The 19258-nt window shown below is 37.6% G+C and overlaps 1 protein-coding gene across 7 annotated transcripts in view; it reads right to left on the bottom strand.

Annotated features, from left to right (window-relative positions):
• The window catches only part of LRRC8D (leucine rich repeat containing 8 VRAC subunit D), a 122348-nt gene that overhangs the window by 78356 nt on the left and 24734 nt on the right, over window positions 1–19258 (bottom strand). Inside the window, exon 1 of one of the 7 annotated variants that reach the window (XM_079151084.1) lies at window positions 15367–19252. The exons of the other annotated variants lie outside the window; for them this stretch is intronic. The gene's annotated coding sequence lies outside the window, so the exon portion shown is untranslated. Of the gene's footprint in view, window positions 1–15366; window positions 19253–19258 lie in introns of those variants that run through there. 7 annotated transcript variants of the gene reach the window in all.

The following is a 19258-nucleotide window of genomic DNA, read 5'->3' as shown; positions in this document are numbered from 1 at the left end:
GAAGTCTGGTTTTTAACACCTTGTGAAGGAATCTGAGGATAAGGAGTCACTAGGGCTTTACACAGGTCATGACACATTGCATTTTTTTCTATGCCAACCTGAGGCTTCAATGCATAGAGGGTACCAGAGCTCAAGAGGCAGGGAAGGCAATTACAGACAGCTGAAGCAGACCAGGCCAGATTCCAGGGTCATATTAGGAAGCACATTAGGGAAATTCAAGGGATTATCAGATAATACGAAGAATTTGAGTTTAAGAAAAAATTTAGAAAACTTGGCAATGCAGTGCAGGTGGGAGTTATGGAAAATGCCCAAGTGGTTAACCTGCGGGCAGTGGTGTCTTTCACAAGATGAAGAATTACAAATCCTTGGATATTGAGGACCACCTACATTCAAAGACGGCTTTGTACAAGTTGTTTGAAAAAAAAAAATATTGTTGTTTTCCTTGTGAGTTCATATCTCCACATCCATTATGAAGTTTTTTGAAAAAACAAAAACACAACTGACTTGCATAATCACTCACACCCAGAGGCGGCAATATTCAAAACAAGTCTGTGTTCTCTCTGGAAAGCCTTGGTTCAAAGACAAAAAACAGAGAACAGACAAATCTTTTGATCCTCACTACTGACATGGTGCTTCACTGCAAACCCAAGCACTACTTAAGACCTTTCTTTGATGGGACAATGGCAAGAGCTCAAGGATAATGGGCATTTAAATTTAAGAGGTTCAGCCTCTGCACTTCATACCATAGGAACAGGGATTTAAATATCAAAAGAACCAAATTCAAGTTCAACTGACCGGTGCACCTGGTGAAATTTAACCCAGCATAAAACCTCTCTACTCAAATTCATAATTTCCTAAAAACAAACAACTCTGAGAAAATGTTCCCATGACCCTCCCCGTCATGAACATTTTTAATATTTCAGAAATGCTTAAAAAACCGGAACAAAGCAATTTTAAAATCTCAAAGGGTCAGAGCAACTGGAATTAGTTTAAGAATGCATTACACATGAAAGACACCAAGGCTTTCTTTATAAACAGGGCATCTTCTTCACACCAAAGCACAAGAAAACAAAGGATGAACTAAACCAACACAGACCACAGAAAATATCACATGAAAGGAAATTCATGTCTGGCCTAGCCTGCAACAGTAAGATCTCAAATAAACAGGCTTCATTTACATGGGCTTCCTAAAAGCAAGAAGTAGAAAAAGGAGAAGCACAATCATTTTTGGCACAAGGAAAATGAGACAGGAGAACTTTATTAGTATTCCTGGTTGTTAGGATTATGAACGAGGCAAACAGGGGCAGTGGGTCCTCGGCACCCTTGCCCTGCCTGGGTTTCCATGATCTCCATTCTGAGTCTGCTTCTGCCTCTTCCTTCAGGGGCCACAGAAAGGAAGACTACTTACATGAGTGGTGATTTATTTCACTTATTCCACACTTGTGTTGCAGTTACTATGCAAAGTTCTAACACTTCACAGACAAGAACCCAGTGAATCCTCCTAACAACTCTGTATGAGGCGGGTACTATTATTAACTCTTGTTTTACATACAGGGAATTGAAGCGTGGAAAAGGCTGTACAACTTGCCCAGAGTAAGTGACACAGCTGAGATCTGAACTCACTAAATCAGAATATGGAGCTACTAAAGTTATTTTATTTTTTGATCTCCTATATTCTCATATTTTCTTCAAATGAGGCTTTATTACTTTTCTAATAACAAAGAATTTAAAAATCACTTTGATTTTGAAAGAGCAAAACAAAAAAAGAAGCAACGGCTTTAAATATTTCATCCATGAAATCACAGGGAACATGAATCTGATCTACTAAAAGCTAAAAGACCAGACCAGATGACCATTAGCTCAATTGTCACAATACGATCTTCAATTCCATGCCCTGCTCTCCCAGCACATGGATACTAAGGGGGATGGATCTAGATTCCCTTTAGAAGCTGTACAACCTGGAACAAGATGCTTTAGTTTTGCAAGCTCTCCCCTGATAAATGGGTACAGCTGGATCTGTCTGCTAGAGGTGACACATGAAGCCTTAAGAACACAGGAGTATCCAGAATGGAGTAGGAAGTCAAAAAGTGATGATCACTGGAGAAAGAAATTGTCCAAATACTTGATTATTTAAATATTGCTGGACTTCAGGAACCAAAGAAACCAAACTTTTCATGAAGTCATCAAATATGGACAAAGGAAGAATGTAAGAATAAGGAAAGTTTTTCATTAATGTCTTCCTAAGCAGTTAGTCCTAATAGGACAAAGACCATTTTTGAGCCACAGAGAAATGACTCTTAGGCCCAGAGGCTGGAGGGTCGATGCTGCACAGGGATGTAAAAAAAAAAAATAACCAGTGTTAGGGGCTACAGTTCCCTGACTTGCCCTTTCTAATATCAAGAGTTATGTTTTAACAAACAAGTCTCTTCACTGCTCTGATTCTCCATTTCATTATGGAAATCACTGCATTGAGTGACCCCAAATATTCCTTCTAGCTCTAATAATCCATATTTCTCTAATGATATAACCAGTTCGCTCTCAGTCATAAAGTATGTACTAATGAGATTCTATCGTACTTCAAAAAATATCACTCTGCCAATCAAGTGGTTCTTCAAAGAGTTCATAATGACTAAAATTCTACGTTGCTTCTGTAGTACTATTAACTATTCCACAAAGTTATGTTAAATGTTCCTCTTAAAGAAAATGAATGCCTCTGGCCCTCCTGGACCTGATATTCTTCTTTCTCAAATACAATGTTTGAAATTAAGATCCTGGCTCCAAAACAGAAACTTAGAGTCAAAAAAAAAAAAAAAAAAAAAAAATTACCAACATAGATTTCTAATCCATAAGTCCTTATATAAAAAGATTTTTCTCTAAACACATCCAACTCCTATATGATAGTTTCATGACCCCTCATCTGTGAGGCACAAAGTGGTACAGCAGAAGCACACAAGAAGTTAACATAGCAAGGCATCATGTCTTCAGAGTCATTATAGGGTCACAGAGGATCAATCCCTGTCCACTGACTTGTTCAGATAATGGAGATAGAAGGAGATGCCGCCAAAGGAACGCAGGGCACCCTTGGGCACCGCAGACAGACCTAAGGCACAGACAGAGAAGAGGGCAACAAAAGGTGAAAAAAATCATAAGTATTAAAAGAATGAGAAGACAGAAAAAGGGAGAACAGAGGAAAAGGAAAAGGGGCACAGAATGAAAAAACCACAGAATCGTCTTCACCTGGAAGGGTAACTATACAGCGCCTTCCTTACATGTGTGAAATTCACACGAGTCCTCACATCATTTTGTCCTTCTTTTAAAGAGAAGGGAACTCAGTACCGTAGATTTTTATCACTAAAAGTTGAACTTGTTGATGGAATCCTATAGTAGATTCAGTGTTAGATACCGTTTTTTCCACCATACATCTGTGCATTTTCTCTTTAGGTGACTGAATGTTTAAGATATTTGTGTGCACAGTTAACTCAATTTTTATGAACTGTTGTATCCTGTTAATGCATATTGCTCCGTGACTCCAATATATCTTACCTGTACTGACCAAACCTAAACAAAGATTTTTACTGTAACTCTTAAAAAATAAAATAAAGAGGAGAGAACTGAGACTTAGAGAATTCAGTTTATTCTCCTAGGGTCACAGAGCTAGAACAGGGAAGAGACAGTCCTTCACATGGGCTTTTCTAGCACACTGCTTGCTATTTATTGGTATATATACTCTCCGTGACCTCAGAAGGCGCCTCTGGCCCACCCTTCCATGGAGGTTTTGAATCTCTCCACTCCCTGGGCCAAAGATGGACAACCTTCCCAAAGCACCTAGGGGCCCCAGCAGCCTCGCACTGCCATCCTTTTGAAGGGAGTCTTTTCCTCAGATAAAGAAAATATCTTTCTACAACGTTCCCTGCCTGCACCCCAGAAGGGCATCACGTGGTAGCAAACAAGGTTTCTTGTCAAAGCCCTTATCAATAACTTCAAAAGATAAAATGAAGAATGTTAAAAGATTAAGGAAAATCCCAAAAGTAATCCTTATTTTTAAAAAATGAACTTTGGCATATAGTAAAGAGCTCATAAACTTACTAAGGAGAAAGATGAAGGTGGGTCTGTCTTTGGTTAGTAATTTCATGGAGGATGATATATATTTGTCAGTTTTCTTAATTAGGTTTTACCATAAAAGTGTTAACATAAAGTCATTGATTTGAGACAAATCAGAGAGTACATAGGTTTTCTATGTCTTCCAGAAGAGCTTAAATAGCTATTTTCTTTATATTCAAGATATAAGCCTGAGGTTAAGTAGGAGATCCTTCACCTACCAAGTAACCTGAATGACATTCAACTCAAAACAAACTACTTGGCTTTTAGGCTCCAGACACAAAATGGGAATAATACTTGGCCAAGAATATTTTGAACTTACTGTAAAATGTTGTTTTTTGGCCTATTACTGTCCCCCACAACATACAAACGATTCATATAGAACGAAAGAGGAATTCACTTATGCAAATAAATGCCTTATTAATTTTATACATATGTAACATTTATAAAGTGTACATTAATTTAACAATCATATAAATATTATTTTGGTGCTCACATTTTTATAGGGTACTGTCAAAGCAATTTTTTGTCATTTAAAACTTTTCACTTCACTATTTATAATGCACTGCTGTAATATCTAGATCTCACACTGGGCATTTGTGGCAAAGCTAACCACGAGTTCTCACTTTTTTCAATGAGCAAATGATTGAACACGCAGAGGAATCATCATGGAATAAAAGGATGAAAAGGCAAGTAGAAATTAGTGCCTGCCAATCTTTTCCTAAGAGTAGCTATTAAAGCATTATGGTTTACATTTATAAAAGTAAAGATAACTTATTATGCTACCTGTTCTTTTCGGGTGAAAGCATAGGGTTGTACATAATCCTGTTTCCCCGTATTTAAAATAATGAGAGGATTATTTCTTTCCTCCATTCACAGTCCTTAGCCCCGAACCATTATCACTCAAGTAATTTTCACAGCTGCACCCGAGGAGCAAGAGGCTGACAGAATTCTATGCTGCGAATTTCAGTAAGTTAAAAACAGAGGAAGAGACCAAAGGCACCGAGGCTGTCATGGGTAAATGCTTGGGGACAGGAGCTGAGACAGTAGCAGTCCCTAGACTGCCACCATGGTTCCTCCGCTGATACCACCACTCCATGTCAAACTTCTCATTTGGAAATAAGAAAAAGAAGTCAAATTAACTATCCTTACTTGCTACATCTACTGAATACTACAAATAGGATTTGCACTACAAATAATAAAAACTCAAGTAACATCTCACATCTCAGGATTATCTTCATAAGCACCTTAGAAACTTGCCTTCTGACTGCTGTACTGCTTGTAAAATAACATCAAAATATTGTGAAGGGCTGGGGTTGTAGCTCAGTGGTAGAGCACTTGTCTAGCCTATATGAGGCACTGGGTTCAAGTCTCAGCACCATACATAAGTAAATAAAATAAAGGTCATTCGATAACTAAAAAAATTTTTTTTTAATTGTGAAGAAATAAATTTTACTCATATCTCTTACACAGCAATTGTTTATATTTTGTGTTCCCCTCAAAATCTGTATGAACTTTAATATAGTTGCAATAATCAGTATACTGTGAATAAATTCTTTTTACATTTATTTCATACATTTTCTAATTGTTTTTATTTATATGTTTACTTACATTAGTTTTTTTTAAAATGATTACTACCTCATCTCTTACCATCAGCAAAATGCTCTTGCTCCAATAGTAAAATACATGAAAATGGAGACCTAATTTTCCATCTAGAAATGCAGGGGGAAAAAAAAGGCATTTTCTTTTACAGACTCCCTTCTTTCAGAAGACTCAGACACTTGTAATTTGTTTATTTCAATGCCATAGGCAAGCAGCAAGACATAATAGTCCTTATTTTACAGACTAACAAGTTACTATTTATAAAATTTAGACTTTCTTGATAACACCTGGGAAGTTACTTAGTACTAAAACCATTAAATAAAAACAAAACAAAACAAAAAAACACTATTTCATTGGTTTGCACCATTGTGCTACTTTCTTAACCTTATTTTGGGTTTGGTTTACACCCTGTTATGATTTGAATATGAGGCAGCCCCCAAAAGCTCCTGTGTTAACAGGAATATTCAGAGGTAAAATAATGATCCAGATAGTGACAGCTATATTCTAATCAATTCACCCCAGTTTGAATGGACCAACTGGGTGGTAACAGTAGGCAGGTGGGGTATGCTTGGAGGAGTGGGCCAGCTGGGGCATGCCTTGGAAGGATCCATCTTCCGCGAGACCCCACCCCTTCCTGAGTAGCTGAGTAGCTTTCCTCTGCCACATCCTTCTGCCATGATGTGCTGTCTCACCTTGGGTCCAGAGTAAAGGAGTCAGTCATCTCTGGACCAAGACCTCTGAAACTGAGACCCAAATAAACTTTTTCTCCTCTTGGTTGTTCTTGTTGGGTATTCTGCTCACAGCCATGCAAAACCTAATTAAATCACACTAAACCCAAATAAATTCAAAAGGTATAAGTCACATGGCAAGAAGAGTAATGGTAATTTTCTCTTGTGGCCTACAAGAGGCCCAAGTTCCCTGATACTGAGATGGACCAAGAGCCTCACGTGAGGCACCATCTCGTCACCAAGTGTTCTCTCCTACCCCAGCATCTCCTCTCCACCCTGCTGCCCCAAAGGACAGCAGCAGGTTTCAAATCCACAAACCAAAAACTATCACAAGTTTCATTTAAAAAGTTTTACTTTAAACTAGTTTTCAAGTGTTCATCTTTTGTTCATTATTTTTTGAAAGATAGGGAAGAAGCATAAAGAAGTTCTCACGTGAGGGAAAACCTGGAAGAAAACCTTAGTCATGAAGATAGACGAGGTCCGAAAAACTCTACATTTAGAAGTTTCATGCCAAACCCAGCGTGGATTGTTTCCCAGGACACTGTCAGGATTGACCACTCTGTGGGCTCAGAAGAACAGGACAGGGTTGACAACCTTCCCAGGTTTGGTGCAAAGCAGCCAAACCTCTCTTCCCTACATTGGATTGCAGGCTGTTGAGAGACTATGTGCTTACCCCAAGCTAGAGTCAGGGTGTAAATTTCGGATTCAGAGGACATTTTCAGTTTGTTTTGCTATATTCTACCTCTTGGTTCTTCAAAATGAAAAGAGCTTTGTTGTTTCTTATTATAAAAGTAAGACCTGCTTACATTTTTTAAAATCAGATAATACAGAAAAGTATAAAAAATAAAGCAAAAATCAGCTATTATTCTACTACTCAGAGATAGCTGAGTGGTAATGTCTTGGTGTACATACTTTCAAATTTTTTTCTGTACATATATACATAAATATTACTATTTTTTTCCTTTAAAAAGACTGAAATAAGTTGAAAACTCTGGGGCGGTCATTAAAAGGTTTTTTGCTTTTTTTTCTTTTGGTGCTAGGGATTTACCCAGGGTTTCACACATGCAAGACAAGTGCTTTACCACTGAGCTACATCCCTAGTTGAAACTTTTTTAAAGTAAGTATATTGGTATGCTAAGAGAAAACATGGGGTGGTGGGGATATAGCTCAGTTGGTAGAGTGTTTGCCTCTTAAGCACAAGGCCCTGGGTTCAATACCCAGGAACAAAAAAAAAAAAAAAAAGAGAGAAAGAGATAAAATGGAATTATATAAATTATTCACTTAAAATCACAGAAGGCAAGAAGATGGGGGTGTGGGAATGGAAACAGAGAACAAATGCAATAAACAGAAAAAAAAAAACTACAAACATGGTAGATATAAATTTAATTCTACCAAGTCACCTCAAATATAATAGATTTGAATACATCAACTAAAAGCACAGACTGTTGGACAGGATAAAAAGACCTAAACATGTGATGTGTATAAAAGACCCACTTTGAAAACAAAGACAGTTTAAAATAAAGGAACTGAGAAGAAAATGAATCCTAAGTTTTATAACGAATAATGCATTGAGATCTGCTCTTTTGCCTTCAACCCTTTTTTCTTCCCTTTCTTTTTCTACCTTTCTTTCTGCTGGGGAGTAAACACAGGGTTTCATGTATGCTAAGCATATACTCTACCACTGAGCTATACCCCCAGTTCCCTACCTTTTCTTGAAAGACTAATACAGAAAAAAAAAAAAAAAAAAAATTATTCTAGCAAGAAAATTCTAGAAGTTTTCAAAGTATACAGAATTTTCCCAACACACTGCCCAATATTTCGAAATGTTGACCTATTTCACAGCATTTGGGAAACAAAGACTCACATATTATTTGGCACAATTAATCACAGATGAAAAATGAATGCATACATTTCTCCCTCATCTTGCCTGTTCCCCACAAATATGAATCTGCCAACTATAACAGAATTGACCTCCTTTCTTTAAAACAGGCTCTCCTATCATGTTTCTGGAAATAGATGAATATAATAAATGCCCATATTTCTACACACACACACACACACACACACACACACACAGATAAAATTCCTGCAGCAGATTCTATTTTCAATGCAGTTCAGTGTTTGAGCTGCTAAACTTCTACTAGCACAGTTAGGAAATTATTTACTGATCTAGTGAATTCAAATTAAAGTTTAGATGCTGGATGGATGCAGGAAGTAAGTTGGTTGTCCTCTATTCTTCCTAAATTTAATGCTCAAGAAGGACATTTTCCATTGCTGTATGTCCATTCAAATCAAATACATCTTGGCAACAGACTCTTAGACATAGTAGATAGCCAACATTTATACTAAGGGCTATTTCAAATATGCTCAAGGTGCATTTGTGAGTTGTACGTACACTTTGATGCCTTGTTCCCAAAACAACAACAACAAAACTGCATTAGACTTGGTTTTCTGGGTTAGAAAAATGACTGAAAATTTCCCATTATGTGATCATGCTGGAAATCTTTGATCTCTACTGCTCTGAGTTCATAGTCAGGCTACTTCGTTTATTTTGAGAAAGCAAATCCTTCCTGTTGTTTCTCAGGAAATGGAAGAACACATTTATAGACTATGTTTTAACTTCAAGTTTAAAAGGTTTTAATTTTTAAACTATGTTTCACTTTGAAGAGTATTTAATTATAGGGAGAAATTAAGACTTTGAGAAAGAAAATAGAGCAGTTGAGTGAAGAAAGAATAGTATCCTCAGACATAAGCTAAAAGCGTGATTTTTGTAAAAATGTCTCACAAAAATTATTACACTCTGTTTCTTCCTGTGAAAATTTTTCCAAGCATTAAGTTGTATAATAGCAGAATGAGGAAAAAAGGAAATGCTGAGGCTTCTCCAGAATCTGTAAGAGCATAGAAAAAGATTAGAGGCTAACTCTTAAAAAAAAAAAAAAAAAAAAAGAGTGTCCTTTCACTTGCCTAGGCTTGTTAAATTATTACCGTGATCTCTGGAGCCACTTACCTGACCTGGATTCACCTTTTAATGCCAGCCACACCTCTGGGATTTCAAAGTGTTATTCCTGTTCTTTGAGGAGGAGTAAACGGTTAAACAGATTGAAGAGTACACTCTCTAAAGGAGCACAGCAGACCCGACTCAGCAGGGAGAGGAAGTCCTAACAACTTTTCTGACTTCTCTATGAGCAAGGAAACTCTAGGTGGGTGAGGCAGAGAGGAGAAAGGACTCTTAAGTAAGGTGCTTACTTAGACTTGGGCTTCTCCAACAGTTCAATTCTCTTCCTCAACAGCATATTTTTAATGAGAGGGGAAAAGAAGTCCAGTGAGAGGAAATACAGAACAGAAAGACCACCAAGATGAAAGCAAAACTATCCCCTCCCTTATGAAATATCACCTGTGACCAGTTATTTATCAGGGAACCATATGACACAGCAGGTGGGGCCCAGTGCAGATCTACTAGTCTACCTCACATGCAGCTTCCCACTCCTGTCTGTCCCCTTTTCTGACTTGTGACCTCTCTCTGATTGCCATGCACAGCCACAAACTGGGGCACAATTATTTCACAGCTGTTACTGATCCAAGAGCTGCTATCAAAAGAACCTCTGGGAAATAAAAGACAGCAATCTAGCTCATCTTTCTCATGTACTCATTTTTGCCTAATAGTATTCACATCTCATAGAAGTTCTGAGAGCTATATGAGACCTGACATAAAGTGTAATTTTCTCTATTGAAACATGGGAAAACTAAGGCACAAGAGATCAGCTCACCTTCCTAAGACTAGAACTCAAGTTCCCTGATGTTCAACCTCCTGCTCCTTCTGTTTTCCTTTTCCTCCCTTCCCCCCAGATCCTTAAGCTTCCTTGAATCACTGACTAAACTTGATATTTCAGACTAAATGTTTCAGGCAAGGCCTCTGTGTTCTATTTCAAAAGTTCATTCATGTTAAATCATATTACTATATCAAGCAGGGAAAAAAAATCCACCATTGACATCTCACCCCACTGACCGAGCTCCAAGGGGGCCCTTAGCTATACACAACTCTCACCCCCGATCTGTAGGCTCCTCATTCTTAAGATAGTTTCATCTCCACCTTTACCAAGAACACTCCAGCCGTCAGGACTGAATTCTCTCAACTTCCTTCCCACAACCTGTACCCTCATCTACAGTCATACAGGCAAAGAAGCGAATGTCCCAATTACCAAGACAACCCCTTTTGAGCATGCCTGTGCTCCTGAACCTGGCTCCCTTATCTTTTTGAAACCTTCCTCGATTAGTTATTCCCTCTTCAACTTTTGGTCACTTCCTCTTCACTCTTTTCAAAGTTTAAGCTCCAGTCACCATCTCGCACAACACACAATATCTCTTTATAAACATGCACACATGTACACACTCTCTGCCCATACTTCCCATCTCCTACTTTCATCACTTAACAATCCTGCTTTAGACTTTAGAACTCATCTAACTACCAACTGAATGCCTGATTGCCAAATCCAATGTCTCTTCACTCTAACTGACCTTCCTGAGTCCTTTGACAGATGTGATAGTTGTTCCCTATTTACTACCTGGGTGACTTGGTAAGTCACTTGAGTTTTGATACCTTGTCTGTAGAAAGATAGTAACAATGATTACTTTAGGGGGATTAATGACATAAAATATGGAAATGAAATGTTTCTAATATGGTGCTGAATATTACATTTTTTATTCCTACGTTTTCTTGATTCTTGCTAACTCCTCTTCATTTGTCTGCTGTCTTTGATCCTTCAGCTATTCCTACAGGATCTCAACCACATTCACAGCTTTCAGTCACTTCTAAAACATATCTAAGCCTGACTTTCTCTCCTGAGACCCAGACTTCTGAGAGTCAAAAGAATACCCCACAGATCCCCCAACTTCACCTCAAGTTGGACCCACCCACTATTCTCTCCAATCTTGTTCCTCTTACGTTTTTATCCTCACTAGCTATATCCTCAGATCTGAGGTGAATCTTCCAACCAGAAAACCCAGCATTCATCCTACTTCTTTCTTCTTACTCTTCTTCCACTTTCTACCTAATTTGGAGCCAATTCTTCTAAACATCTTTTTCAATTCATTCTCTCCTTTCCTTTCTCACAACTGAAGGTTCAGTTCGGGTGCTCATGAACTCAGCCTGGATTATTGGAGTTGCCCCTGGACTTCTCCCTGCTTCTTTTCCACGTATCATAAGATAGTGATTTGAGCATTTATTTTACCTCTGATGACGCCACAATGCTGTAAGGATGAAGTTCATCTTACCAGAAGTGGCATGCATGGTCCCAGACACAGGCTGGGCTAAGAACTCAAACCCAGAGGTGTCCCCAACCTCTTCTTCACTTTGCATCACAATCTCTCTGCTCCAACCACTCATGCTACATGTTCCTCACACCCTCAGCTCTTTGGGCTTTGAATCTGAGCTGTTTCTTCTATCTAGACTTCCGCTTAGCCTGGTAAATAATCTTATCCCTTCAATGGCACCAAAAATCACCTCCTTCAGGAATTCTTTCCTCACAAATAAGAACAAACCACTCTCTCCTTTGTGTCCCATCTTTACTATTTATCAGAATATATTCTGTAAAATGTCTTATATTCAATGTTCCAGTTAATGGTTTATGTCAGTATCTTCTGAGATCAGGCACTTTATGATATTCACATTGTATCCCCTGAACTTAATACAATGGCTGGTATAAGGAGGTAGGAAGACAGGAAACTAAGATTTCATAATTTGGAGCTCAGCAAATGTCTTTTGAATGGATAAGTAGCTTGGCTGTCAATTATAGTAGAATAAATGAATAAGAGAGGAAGTTGGTAGGACAGGTGGATCTGACAGCTTGTTAGGGTAGCACAGAAGAATATGGATGAGAACTGGGAAACATCCACACTGATGAGGTAGGTCCTCTAATAAGTATTTAAGTTCAATCAAGTCATAGCTAAGGCTGTTATAATCAAACTCAGGTAAATACCTAAGAAACTCTGTTTAAAGCACAACAGAATAATTCCTATAGCCCAGAGATATCTATCTCATCTACATAAGCAGGTTTTAGAATCCATAACACTCTGTTATAATTTTATCAGACTTAATGCAAGTAAATCTCAGTAGTTAACAAAAAACACTGCAACTCTCTCCTATATCTACAAAGCACCTTAAGAAATGAAGATGAAAGAAAAAATAAAACTACAGTCTATCAGCACATAACCCTAAAATTGATAGCTAGCATCTTTGTCCTATACTAATCTTGTCATGCCCTCTATCTTGAGACCATAATTTGTTTTTCATAGTGATCTCCAACTTATTTATAATAAAAAGTCATGTTATATGCATTGTACTTTGCACAAGCATGCAAATACCTACTCATCAAATAAAGTAACATAGCATTCACGGTGACATAAAATGGAGACAGAAGAAGGAATAAGACCCAGTGAACTGAGAATAGATTGGAGCAAAGTACACTTGGACAAAACTAGGCTGAAACTGATGAAGCTTTCCCAATAATGAAAGGACATCTATAATTAACAGGCTTTCAAGAGTGTGCACCCATGTATTAGAGCACCACACCTCATAAAACATTCATTCAAAGCCATACCCAGAATGCACATCATAGCTGTATAAGCACATATGGAGCACTGAAAAAAGAAAGCGAAGTCTTTGAAGTGAGACAACACTGCCCTACATAAAGAACTATGTGTGAAGAGGAGCCATAACTACTAGAAAACAAAACAAACGAAAAAAGCTAAAAAAAAAAAAAAAAAGGAATGTTAGGTACATTAAAAGTAAATTGTTACCAAATAATTTCAGAATGTTCCCCCTTAGGTAGACATATTTTTAAAAAATACATTTGCAGATGTAACAGTTACCACACAAAAATAAGGGCAAGAAATCTGCCCCCAAATAATCTTGGAGCTGAGGTGTAGTTCAGTGGTACAGCACTTGCCAAACATGCAAAAGGGTCCTATTCCCAGCATCACAAACAAAACAAAACAAAAACTTAAACATTTTCGAACTTTTTAATATACATTGGTATGTCAATCATGCTAACGATTGTTAAATAAATGGTACATGTAATATGAAATCTTGCTAATAAGTTATATAAACATCTACAAATTTATAACATTTATTTTAATATACTATTATTTGTAATATTTATTAAAGCAGTGTATCAAAGGCTAGGAGCACACAAGTAAGTCAACTGAACAAAATATGCACTTACATGCTAACAGTAGCACCAAAAATCTGTGGAGAAAGAATGAATTATTTAACAGTGCTGGGGAAATGACTCAAAATGTGACCAGTGTCTTAAAAATAAAAATTGGAATAGTACTTTACTCTAACTATTTGGGATTTGAGACATTCAAAACACAAAGGATAAGATTAAACCTATAAAGTTAATGGAAGAAAGTAAAACCAGTCACAGAGAAGGATTTCTTAAATGACCCAAAGTGCACAGATCACAATTGCTTAGTTCAGGGTTGGGGATGTGGCTCAGTGGTACAGTGCTTGCCTAGCATGTGTGAAGCCTTATGTTCCATCTTGGCACTGCAAAAAAAAAAAAAAAAAAAAAAAAGAAAAAGAAAAGAAAAGAAAGAAAGAAAGAAAGAAAGAAAGAAAGAAAGAAAGAAAGAAAGAAAGAAAGAAAGAAAGAAAGAAAGAAAAAGAAAAAAATTTTGATGGAATCAACTACATTAAAGCTGAAGATTTTTGTTGTTATTGAAAGGCACACAAAGTTATCAGAGAAGTGACATACCAGAAGGAAGTATTCATAATATCTAAAGACAACAAAGGATTAACTTCTAGATTAGACAGGAATTCCACAAAAACTCTCAAGGAACTTCTTGCAATAGGGCAAGAGCTCCAATAGAAAAGAGGGGGACTAAAGATATGAAGAGACAACCCACAGAAAAGGAAAATTACATAAATGAAACAATCTCGACCTTGCCAGTAATCTAAAAGAAGCAAAATTAAACTATGAAGTACAATTAACATCTATCCAGTTAGCAATAACCAGAAAATCCATGAATAAAAAAAGAAATCATTATGCAATATTGGTGGAAGCATAAACTTGACAACAATCTATGCAGTTTCTAGTGAAAGTAGTACGCATATATGCTGTAATCCAGCAATTACTTATGCATACAGTCAACCATCTCAAGAAACTTTCATGAGGGCCAATAAATCCCATATGCTGAGGTTTCTTTAGAAAAAAAATGAAAATATACCACAAGAAAGTAAAAAATATTTATAAAAACATTGATTTTTTTCCTATGTTCATATATGAATACACAACCAGTGTAACTCCACATCATGTACAACCACAGGAATGGGAAGTTATACTCCATGTATGTATAATATGTCAAAATACACTCTACTGTCATGTCTGTCATGTATATCTAAAAAAAAAAAAATGTTGACTCTTTTATGTTCCGAATGTCTGCATTTTCTCTATGGGATTAAGTTAGTCTTTGCTGAAAAGGCAAATGGGACTAAACCAAGATCACGTCTTTTCACACATTAAGCTAAGGATATAGAAAGCTTGAAAAGACAGCAAAGGAAATGTTTTAGGATGGGAGATGGCTTGTGCCATCTGGGATGAATCAAGGCCTTGTCCATGAGACTTGAGTAAGTTAAAATCTCTGCCTGCCTCTGGGTATTCACATAAACCAAGGTTATAACCCACACTGAACAATACCAAGAAAATTAGACATAATCCACGTAAAATGTCTGACAAATATGAAAAATAGGAAGTCATTTTTTTTTTAACCAGAGAAAAGAACTATTCCATTGCTCTGCTTAACCCATCTTAAGCAGAATACAGACTAAACAGTTTTAACAACAGGTGCAAAAACCAGAGACTGGCTCAACATGAACTATGTCAGTTCTTCCCACTGCAGAATAGGGACAAATAATGTATCTCCCCTTCCATACACTTACCGCAAACTATCAAACTATCAAGATTACAGGTGGGAAGCCTCTCTGAGCTTCTGAGAAACAAATACAAGGCTGTGGTGACTGCTCTGACCCTGGTGATTCTGTGACTGGTGTTGGAGTCCTGGTAAACATAAGGAAGAAATGTTCACAGAAGTACTATAAGGGAAATGTTCTTTGAAGAAATCCCATTATCCATGATTGAGTAACTAAAAAGATTTCAAAGCTGACCATGAAAACAACCCAGAAACAAGATTAGATCCAAAGTCAGAACTTCACATATTACCAATTTAATGTACAAGAAAGAGGGAAAATTCCATCTAGAAGTTTTTATAGCCTGAGGGTAATATACTATATATGTTAATCACCATTTCAGCATTTCTGGTCTACAGCAGTTGTTTTATTCTGGCCCTGATTTGCAACCTGTGGACTTGAGGTACTGGAAGGATGAGAAGACAGAACCCATCTCATGTGGATATGTGCTATGACTTACAAATGCAGAAGATGCTATGGTCACTAATATACACCCAGTGAAGTGGTATTAAGCAGCTTTTCTACAAAATATTTGCTGTTATCAGAGATAAAAAGTAAAACTCTAAAGTTAAGAGCTTTAAAATCTTTTAGTATTAAACATTTTCTGATTTTTTAAGAGCTGAGAAACAATGCTTTACAATTTACAAATTGCTTACAATTTCTGACTGAGATGATAATTTTTATAATTCACATGAAGAAAAAAAGAGGGTTTTGGAAAAAAAGGAAAAGCTTAACTTGATTTTATTTCCACTCCTATTTCTCTCTTGACCATTAACTTTTCCTTGGCATTTAACATCAAAGCTAGTTACCCTTTAATTCTTAGACTCTCTGTTGGAAGAGACACAGAGCTACTTCATAAGCCATTGGAGCTCACCAGGAGTACAGACAAAAATGGCCAGTGTATTGCGTATTAAGGAAATATACATCAATCATTTCACTCCTACCTTATAAAAGAAAGAGCCCTCATCTTACCTCTCTTTCCTATCTTCTCCTACTATTGACATTTTGACACAATATTAGAGGAGAAATTATGTACCACTAAAGATACTCCTATTATTTAAGAGAAAATAAATACCTTATTCAGCATTTTCCAGTGAAAATATACCCCAAATTTTAATTTACATTAAGACGCAAAATCAAAATTATAACTAAAGAGAGCCTCAACTTTAAATACTGCAAAGATAAGAAAATAAATCTATTTCTGCAGAGGGAATATTCCAAAAATATTTACTATATAACTTTAAGTCATATGGGTTTGCCCACACTTTTCAGTAATGTAAACTTCTCAGTTGGTTATCCTGAACTGGGGCAAGAATGTAGTAGATATGTATGGTATCTGTGGTGGTGGTGTATGGCAAGAGCAGCACAAACCAATGAGAGTTTTGTTATTCTAAAATGTTAAAGTATCCACAAAAAGATACATGTTCACTAAGACACCTTGAAAGTTATCTGCAAATGAAAGTATACCATTAGAATTTTGGAAACAGAATACAAATTACATTGATGCAAACACAGTTAAATCTAGTCACAGACACAGAGGAGGTGTAAATGTCAAGCACCCAAGTCAAAAAAGCACTGGGCCAAAGCCACGGAGAGAAAAATGGGAACAGAGCTGGACATAGGGGAATCTCTCCATAAACTAGAATAAGAGTAAATGAATCCTGTTTCACCACACTCTTACCAACTGTAAACGAGATACATAAAATATACTCTGCAAATAGTATATGACAATTTAAAGGCCAGTATTACTATTCCTGAATTTAAATCCTACTAAGGTAGGAGTAGATCCTGTTCCTAAAGAGGAAATAGGTTTGGAGGGTCAAAGAAACCATTCTACTGTATCTCAGAGCAGAGTGACAGATGCTGAAGAAAGTTTCTAAGTAAATTAATAAAGCAGAGGACAAGGAATATACTTGGGTATAAAAACAGAGGCAAGACAATAAGGCTGTACAGGTCTTTCAAGAATTCTCTTGAGGGCTAGATGGGAATATAGCTCAGTGGTAGAGAGCTTCCCTAACATACACAAGGCCCTGGTTCAACTCCTAGCACTGCAAAACAAAACAAAGCAAAAAACACTCTCTTGATGACTTGTTTTCACTTGTCACCTTGATGTATTTAGCAAAAGGCATAAACCAGACATCTCACAACTTAAATCATACTTAAGTCCATGCCTACCTATTCGTCAAGGATGAAATTAACTGCTTCGGTTTATATACTGTATCTTTGCTACTTATTGCAAATATGATTATGCCAATTACTCATATCACAATGCTCAAAGCAAGTACATCTTAAAAGAGATTAAAGTTCTGAGTGACTATTGGTACAATGGGATCTTATAATTCAAATCACCTCCATACTACATATGTGGAAACAAAAAAAGGAAGGGGGTGATATAAATTATCAGTCTACCTGAGTACATAAGATAAAATTAATTTCAAAGCATGTTAATTACATAGTAAATATATTTTATTATAAACCTTTCAGTATCAGAATGGTAAAGAATTACACATCATGAATCCTACAACTCAACCTGCCTCTTGAGAAAGCTTGGCCACCCAATGAGGTGAATGAGTAGCGTATGTGTATTGCTGTGATTATGCACTCTCCCTGCGTACAGAAAAAGATCCTCTTTTGCAGAGTCTCACTTTCCTCCCCTCTAGTCACTTGTTTTCATCACTTCCTCCAAAATAAAAAGCCTAAGAAGATGCTACTGACTTTCATATTGTTCAAACATTGAATTTGTCCTCATAAAATCATCCTATCAAAGTAAGTCTTCTCTACTATCCCACTTCCCTTAGTGTCCCTCCCCAAGATTGGCATTTCACCAGGTGGATAAATACAGGCATTATAATAAGGCCAGGCCTTCACTGGAGGAGAAGTCAATTTGACTTAGTCTGCAGAGTGAAGAGCAGCCAGGGAAATGAAAAAGCAAGAAGTCTACAGCATAAACCAACCTTTTCCCTAGTGTTTCCTTCCCCTATGAACATCTGAGGTGGAATCAGATACAGACATAAAGTTAAAATCTACCCAGTAAATTTGAGAAAAAAAATCATTCTCAATTTTACTTTGGTGACAAATAAAATTTAATAAATAAAGATGTCTGGTTCATACTTCTAAAGCACCCTCTGTCTCAGCACAGTGGAAACCACAGTGGAGTTAACAAGCCAGACACCAGACTAAACACTTCAGAACTCCCTGCTCTCCCTCACTTCTGGTCTCTACCTTTCCAGTGTGTGTCTGCATCACCAATTCTCTCAGCCGGTGATGGCATAGCTCTTTCAAAATAAAAAGCAAGGAACCAGGACCCTCAGTTTCAGGGCCTGGATGCAAAAACTCTTATTTTCACATATTCTTCACCCACAACTTATCCTCTTCTTTCTCCCCATGTCCCTATACTTGCCCTCACACCAATCTCGATAACACCCCAACTGTCTCAAGCCTCCCAGAACATTTATGTAGACAACCCCAAGCCAGCAGTGAGGAACAAAGAGCGGCTGCTCCAGGCAGCAACCAAAGGAGGAGAGTGTGGTTAGGGCTGCTGAAGACTAGGAAGGGGCCACAGGCAGTACCAGAGCAGCACTGCCCTGGGACAACTCAGCATGGAAAGTGCCTGCCCGAAGGTCCTGGCTCTGAGATGCCCGAAGCCGTCCAGCCTGTGTGACACACCTGGGCGGTGGCAGCGACAGAGTTTAGCAGAAACCCTTGGATGGGAAAGCAGTAGTAGGGGCAGACGATCAAGAAAATCCACTCAAGTGCAGCTGCTGAGCCAAGCTGGAGATCCAGCTCAAAGGCTCTCCCGGGTTGCAGGAACTGCAGGGCCAGCCCGGCGCTTCCCCAAGGGTTCCCCACCCTGGCCTGGCCCACA

This window comes from Sciurus vulgaris, assembly GCF_902686455.1.
Source record: "Sciurus vulgaris genome assembly, chromosome: 1".
Classification (NCBI taxonomy): domain Eukaryota; kingdom Metazoa; phylum Chordata; class Mammalia; order Rodentia; family Sciuridae; genus Sciurus; species Sciurus vulgaris.
This window is presented reverse-complemented; position numbering and strand designations above follow the sequence as displayed.